Below are 8,469 nucleotides of genomic sequence, written 5' to 3'. Positions count from 1 at the left end.
TCTTTGGATGCCCTTCAACAGGATCTGTAGAACAATTACCAGAACGTCCATGTTAGGCTTTAGAATTTATTAACAAAATAATGCTTGTATTCTAAATGGACATCTGGTCACCCTGGCACATAACCTGGACATTTTTCAGACTTGCTCTTGAGCCTGATTACATTTACAATGATAAGAACCTGTCCCGGCGCCAAATTAAAAAATTCCCATTGAATTTCTTATCCAAGGACATGAAGTTCCAATTCGCTAAGAAACAAAAATACTGTGAGCTATTATATTTGGAAAATATTCACCAGATTTTAGCTAAGCTCAAATTACTTTCTCTCTGGCCTGTGTGTCATGTACACTTGTCTAGAAGCCAGTAACTTTTGCATGTAGCTGCCCTTATGACAGATATAGAATGAGGATTATGAAATACCATCCCTTCATGCAGTTTCTCTCTCTGGTGGAGTTAGCATGGCTGATTCCACTTTGTGCTGTCACAGCTGGAAAAAATGTAGAAATAACACATACATGCTGGACCTCTTTAGAAGGAGTTGCTGTCCATGATTGAAGCCTCCAGAGGAGGCAACTCAGGGTTGTTAGCTAATTAGAGTGAAGAGTAATTGCCCCATGGCTTCCCATATGTCCTGACTTGGCAGCACTTGAGCACAGGTCTCACAAATCGTGAATGGCACAACTGAATTCTTGGTCAAGCATGATCCTCCCAGGAGCAGTTAATATTCTTGAGATAGCATTTCTTCCGAACTTGATTTACAGATTCAGTGCAACCTTTTTCAAAATCTCAATAATATCCTTGCAAAAATTGACACACTGATCAGAAAGGTCACATGAAAATGCAAAGACCCAGAATAGACAAAACAATTTGGAAAAAGAAAAACAAAATTGAAGGACAGTCTTAGTTTGTTTTGTGTTACTGTAACAGAATACCTGAGGCTGGGTAACCTATTTTTAAAAGATGTTTGTTCAAGTTTCTGCAGGCTGAAATGTACAAGAAGCATGGTGCTAGTACCTGTTCAACTTCTGGTGAGGGCCACGTGGTAGGTCAAAACATCTCAAAGTCAAGGGGGAAGTGGATACATGCAAAGACATAAAACTAAAGGAATGTCCTCCATTTTAACAACCCATGCTCCTGGGAACTAATTCATTTCCATGAGAAATAACAGTCTCATTGGAGTGAAAACTAACTTACTACCAAGAGAACACCATCAAATTATTCATAAAAGATCTTCCCCTATGACCCAAACACCTCCCTTCAGGCTCCACCTCCTGACATGCACACATGGGAGGTTAAAGTTCAGCATGACTTTTGGTGAGGAAAAATAAACCATATCCAAACCTTAGTAAGGACTCACGTTTTCTGATTTCAAAACTTGCTCTGAAGCTATGGTAATCACAACAGCATGATACTGAGATAAAGATAAACAAATAGATCAATAGAATAGAATTGAGAGTCCAAAGATAATTCCTCACACTTACAGTCAATTGATTTTTGACAAGGATGTCAAAACAATTCAATGGAGAAAGAACAATCCTTTTTTAAAAATATAAATTTCTGGGGAAACTAGATATTCACATACAAAAGAATAAATCTGAATCTTCATCTCATCATGTAAAAACTCAACTCACATGTTATAAAGACTTAACTGTAAGAGCTAAAGCTATAAAACTCTTAGACAAAAACATTGGTGTAAATCTTTATGACTTGGATTAGGCAATGAATTCTGAGACATCACACTTAGAGCTCAAGTAACCAAAAAAGTTAGATATATTAGACTTTTTCAAAATGAAAAACTTGCGTATTTCAAAGTACAATATAAGTAAAAAGAAAAAATTCCATATAAGAGAAGAAAGTATTTGCAACTCATGCATCAGAAAGAGGCCTGGTGTCTAGAATAAAGAAGTCTTACCATTCAAAAATAAAGAAAAATAACACAATTTAAAAATGAGTAAATGATTTGAATATATAGTTCTTTTCTATTCTTGCTATTTAAGAATTTTTTTTCAACTTTTACGTTAAATTTAGAGGCTAAATATGCAGGGTTTTTTTTTTTTTTGAGATAGAGTTTTGTAATTGTTGCCTAGGCTGGAGTGCAATGGCGCGATCTCAGCTCACTGCAGCCTCCGCCTTTTGGGTTCAAGCGATTCTCTTGCCTCAGCCTCCCAAGTAGCTGGGTTTACAGCATGCACCACCACGCCTGGATAATTTTGTATTTTTAGTAGAGATGGGGTTTCCTCATGTTGGTCAGGCTGCTCTCGAACTCCTGACCTCAGGTGATCCGCCTGCCTCGGCCTTCCAAAGAGCTGGTATTAGAGGCATGAGCCACCATGCCTGGCCAATATGTAGGCTTTTTACAACGGTATACTGTGTGACACTGGGGTTTGGATTACAACTGATCCCATCACCCAAGTACTGAGCATAGAACTCAATGGTCAGTTTTTCAAACTTTGCCCCTTCCCTCTCTCCTCTCTCTAGTAGTCCCCAGTGTCTGTAGTTGCCATCTTTATGTCCATGTAATACCCATTGTTCAACTCCCACTTATAAGTGAGAACATGTAGTATTTTGTTTTTTGTTACTTTGTTAATTTGCTTAGGATAAGGGCCTACAGCGACATCTTTGTTGCTGCAAAGCAAATTATTTGGTTCTTTTTTATGACTGTGTAGTATTCCATGGTGTATATGTACTACTTTTTCTTTAAATCCAGTCCACCATTGATGGATATCTAGGTTGATTCCATGTCTTTGTTATTTTGAATGGTGCCGCACTGAACATACAAGGACTTAACGTCTTTGTGATAGAACAACGTATTTTCTTATTGATATACACCTAAGAATGGGTTGAATGGTAATTTTTTTGAAGTTCTTTGAGATATCCACAAATGGCTGAATTAACTTACATTCCCACCAGCATTGTATAAGCATCCCCTTTTGTCTGCAGCCTCACCAGCATCTTTTGCATTTTGACTTTTTGATAATAGCCACTCTGGCTGGTGTGAAATGGTATCACGTTGTTGTTTTGATTTGTATCTCTGATGATTAGTGATGTGGAGCATTCTTTCATGTTTGTCAGCCACCTGTATGTTTTCTTTTTAGAAGTGTCTGTTCATGTCTTATGCTTGTTAGTGGGGTTCTTTGTTTTTCGCTTATTCAGTTGTTTACATTCCTTATAGAGTTGGGATATTAAACTTTTGCCAGATGTATGGTTTTTTCCACTCTGTATGTTATCTGTATGCTCTATTGATAGTTTCTTTTGCTGTGTAGAAGCTCTTTAGTTTAATTAGGTCCCACTTGTTAATTTTCGTCTTTGTTGCAATTGCTTTTGAGGATGTGATTGTAAATTCTTTCCCAAGGCAAATCTCCAGAATTGTGTTTCCTAGGTTTTATTCTAGGATTATTATAGTTTGAGATATTATATGTAAAACTTTAATTCATCTTATTTTTGTACATTGTGAAATATAAGGGTCCAGTTTCTTTATTTTGCATATGACTAGCCAGCTATCCCAGCCTATTTATTAAATAAGGAGTCCTTTTACGATTGCTTGTTCTCCTCGAAGATGAGATGGCTAAAGGTGTGCAGCTTTATTTCTGGGTTATCTGTTCTATTCCATTGTTCTATGTGTTTGTGTGCCAGTGCCATACTCTTTTGGTTACTGCAGTCTTGTAGTATAGTTTGAAATCAAGTAATGCAATGCCTCTAGCTTTGTTCTTTTAGCTTAGGATTTCTTTGGCTATTTGGGTCTTTTTTTGGCTCCACATAAATTTTACAAAAGGTTTTTCTTTTCAGTTCTGTAAAAAAATGTCATTGGTAGGAACAGCTTTTAAAGATTTTAATGTAAACATTTAGCACTACAAACTTTGCTCTTAAAACTGCTTTTCCGCATCCTGGAGATGCTGGTATGTTATGTTCTGTTTCTATTTATTTCAAATAATGGTTTTTATTTCTGCCTTGATGTCATCGTTTAACCAAAAGTCATTCAGGAGCAAGTTGTTTAATTTCCATGTACTTGTGTAATTCTGAGAGATCTTCTTTGTATTCATGTTTATTTTTGTTCCACCATGGTCTGTTAGTATGATTTTGATTTTTTAAATTTATTAAGACTTGCTCTATGACCAACCATGTGGTCAAACTTGTAGTACGTTCTGTGCACAGATGAGAAAAATATTTGATTGGTGGAGTATTCTCTAGATGTCTATTAGGTCCAACTGGCCAAGTGTCTTATTAAAGTCCAGGATTTTTTGGTTAGCTTTCTGTCTTAATGATCAAGGTAATGCTGTCAGTGGGGTGTTGAAGTCCTTTAGTATTATTATGTGGAGGTCTAAATCCTTTCTTATGTCTAGAATACTTGTTTTATAAATCTGGGTGTCCCAATGGTGGGTGTATATACATTTAGAAGTTAAGCCTTCTTGTTGAATTGAACCCATTGTCATCATGAAATGGCCTTTTTGGTCCTTTTTTACCATTATTGGTTTAAAGTCTGTTTTATCTGCTATAATAATAGTGACCCCTGCTCTCTTTTGCCTTTCATTTGTTTGATGGATCTTTATCCAGCCCTCTACTTTGAGTCTACAGGTGCCATTACATATGAGATGGGTCTCTTGAAGACAGCAGAAGGGTAGGTTTTGCTTGTCTGTGTTTTTTTTTTAATCAAACTTGCCATGCTGCGCCTTTTAAGTCTGGCCTTTAGACAACTTTCATTCAAGGTTAACGTTGATATGTGAGGTTTTGAGCTTATAATGAAATGTTTAGGTGATTGCTTTGTACTTTCTACTGTTTGCTTTATAGGGCTTGTGGGCTATGTAATTATGTATGTTTTTGTGGTACCAGGTGTCATTGTTTCATTTCCATATTTAGATTTCCTTTCACATATCTTGTAAGATTGCTCTTGGGGGTAACAAATTCCCTTAGAGCTTTCTTCTCCGAAAAAGAGTTGACTCACCTTAAATTATGAAGCTTAGATTGGTAAGATTTGAAATTCCTGGTTGACATTTCTTCTCTTTAAGAATACAAAGAAGGAACAAACACAAGAATTCTGGCACTATGAAAAGTCTGAATGAAGTGACACCACAAAAGGATCACACTAACTCTCCAGTACTATTTCCTAACCAAAATAAAAGCTCAGAAATGACATATGGAATTGAAAACATGGATTGGAAGAAAAGTCAATGAAATCCAAGATCAGAAAATCAACAAAAAATAATTGTGGAATTTGACATTTTTGTTGGAATTCCTTTTCTCTAAGAAAGTTGAAGACATGGTTCTAATCTCTCCTGGCTTGTAAGGTTTGTGTTTAAAAACCCATTGTTACCCGATGGGATTCCCTTTGTACATTATCTGACATTTTTCTCTAGCTGTTTTTAAAATATTTTCTTTAGCGTTGACATTGGGGAGTCTGACGACTATATACTTTGGTTAATTTTTGTATAGTACCTTTCAGTAATGTAAATTTTGCAAAGTACAAAATTAACTTTCTAGAGAATTACACATCTACATATAAAAAAATCAGAGAACACCACTCTTGCAGATGTTCTCTGATTTTTTTGTATGTAGATGTATGCCTCTCTAGAATGGTTAGAACACTCTTTTTTGAATTATTCCCTTAAACATGTTTTCCAGGTTTTCTTCCTGTCCATCTCTCACAGGAATACCAATAACTTGTAGATTCGATCACTAGTCATAATCTCATTTCTTGAAGTCTTTGTTAATTTATTAACATTCTTTTTTTCTTTATTTTTATCTGATTGGTTTAGTTATAAAAACCCATCTTCGGCCGGGCGCGGTGGCTCAAGCCTGTAATCCCAGCACTTTGGGAGGCCGAGGCGGGTGGATCACGAGGTCAACAGATCGAGACCATCCTGGTCAACATGGTGAAACCCCGTCTCTACTAAAAATTACAAAAAATTAGCTGGGCATGGTGGTGCGTGCCTGTAATCCCAGCTACTCAGGAGGCTGAGGCAGGAGAATTGCCTGAACCCAGGGGGCGGAGGTTGCGGTGAGCCGAGATTGCGCCATTGCACTCCAGCCTGGGTAACAAGAGCGAAACTCCGTCTCAAAAAAAAAAAAATAAAAAATAAAAAAAATAAATAAATAAAAATAAAAACCCATCTTCAAGCTCTGAAATTCTTTCTTATACTTGGTTTTGTCTATTGATAAAACTTTCAATTGTCTTTTGAAACTGCTTTAGTGAGTTTCTAAATTCTAGAATCTCTGAATGATGTTTCATAAGATGTTTCTATCTTCCTTCATTTCCTTAATTGCCTTAGAAATTTCCTTGAGTTTATCTTCAACCTTATCTTGGATCTCATTGACTTTCCTTGCAATGCATGCTTTTAATTATTTCTGTCATTCTGAGTTTCCATTTTAATTAGAGAACTTTGGTAGAGGTCTAGTAAGATCATGTAATAGTTCCACTATATTCAGATTTTTCATGGAGCTAAAATTCCTGTGCTGGTTCCTTCTCATCTGGAGATACTGGCACTTATAATTTTTCTAAGTATTTTTGTGCAGGTAGAATTTTTCTGTTTTTTTTTTTTTTTTCTTTTTTCCATTTCTCTTTCTCCCCTACCCTTTAGGGAGTGACCATAGCATAAAGCTGGTCTTTTGGCTTTGCTTCTATAGCCCCATGCACTACTTTTAGCCAATTTTTTACTATGCAGTTTGACGTGGAAGCCAGTAGATTACACTTATGGGTAAGAGCCAGATGTGGCCAGTTCAGCTTAGATATATTCTTGTCCTTGTTTACTGGGCATATTCTTGGATATGTTCTGGGTATTCTTGTCCTTGTTTACTGGGTATATTCTTATGGGTAAGAGACAGGTGTGGCCAGTTCAGCTTAGATATATTCTTGTCCTTGTTTACTGGGTATATTCTTGGTTATGTTACTGGGTATTCTATCTGTGCCTGCTCAGCCACAGATAATTGGAAAAAAAGATGGGCAGGACTAGATAAGGCAGATTCACCTACAGGTTCCTGATGGCAGATGCAAGTATCAGCACTGAGGGATAATAAAAATGGGCAGGACTAGATAAGGCAGATTCACCTACAGGTTCCCGATGGCAGACGCAAGTATCAGCACTGAAGGATAATCCAGTGGGTGGCCACCAAGCACTCAGAGATGTACCTATTCATGGAGCTGAGAAACTTCTTTGGCCTCCATTCTTTGCATGGGCATTAGAATGGCTTAAACTCCTAATGCAGGATTGTGGGCACTCCAGATGGCTGGAGACATGCCTGGCTGTGAGGTAGAGAGGGCCCACCTGCAGTAAGATCTCTACCTAGGAATGGAAGAGTGGTCCAGGATGCTAATCCAGGAAATGTGGTGCTTGTAACACCTGGTGATCTCCATACAAGTGGAATCAAGAGGGCCCCACTGTACCAAAGTCTATGTCCAGGAAAGGTGGGGAGGCTCAGGCTGCTGGTCCAGGAAAGTGGGTGCTCCAAAAACATGGGAATATGCATAGGCAAGGAGCAGGGAGGGCCCCACTGCACCACAATCTCAGAGAAGCAGACCAGGGCACCCAGCAATTATGCACACAGACTGGTTCCAGGTTGCCAAGCTGGTCCTGGCTATAAGTCTTGTCATCTAAGAGAAACTGCAGCTAAACTATTCTCCTCTTACCTCAGGCCTGCAATGGGGTAACACACAATCCCAGCACCTACTGCCAAGAAACTTTCCACATTTCTGGCGGTGGAGGTCCCTACCCCACTCCAGACAAATGCTCCAATCTTTGGGGCAAGACTACAATGCCTGTGCAACCATACAGCCAGGTCACTGCAAAATGACTAAGTATGTATATGCCCAGATTAAAAATGGCATCCTGCTCTCAATCCTGAGTCTGGGAAAACATCTGGAGCTTTTCCTAGTTTCTTTCCCTCACTGCATCTCCAAGCAGGGAAGTGTCTTTCCCTCACTTGCACCTCCCTAAGTTAGCTCTAGGACTTGGAAAAAACAAAATGCTCTTTCTTGGCCTGGGTTGCTCAGTTCCCCAGGGGAAAAGTGAGTCACAGAGGGAGGCTCACTGCCACGCTTGCATACTGGGGCTTCACTCACTTTTATCAGCCAGGTGCCATCACAGGGGCTGTTTGCCTTTGTTCTCCCTGAGATCTGAGATCTCCTTCATGATTAGGGTGATAATATGGTTTGGCTGTATCCCCACCCAAATCTCTTCTTGAATTGTGGTTCTCATAATCCCACAGGTCATAGGACGGACCAGATGGTAATAACTCAATTATGGAGACACTTTCCTCCATCCTATTCTAGTGATAGTGAGTACATTCTCACAATATTTGATGGTTTTATAAGGTGCTTCCCTCTTCACTTGGCTCTCATTCTTCTCTTTCCTCCTGACTTGTGTAGAAGGACATGTTTGCTTACCTTTCCACCATAATCATAAGTTTCCTGAGGCCTCCCCAGCCCTGTGAAACTGTGAGGCAATTACACCTCTTTCCTTTATCAATTACCCAGTCTCAGA

This window comes from Callithrix jacchus, chromosome 2, assembly GCF_049354715.1.
Source record: "Callithrix jacchus isolate 240 chromosome 2, calJac240_pri, whole genome shotgun sequence".
NCBI lineage: Eukaryota > Metazoa > Chordata > Mammalia > Primates > Cebidae > Callithrix > Callithrix jacchus.
Note: the sequence above shows the minus strand (reverse complement) of the source record.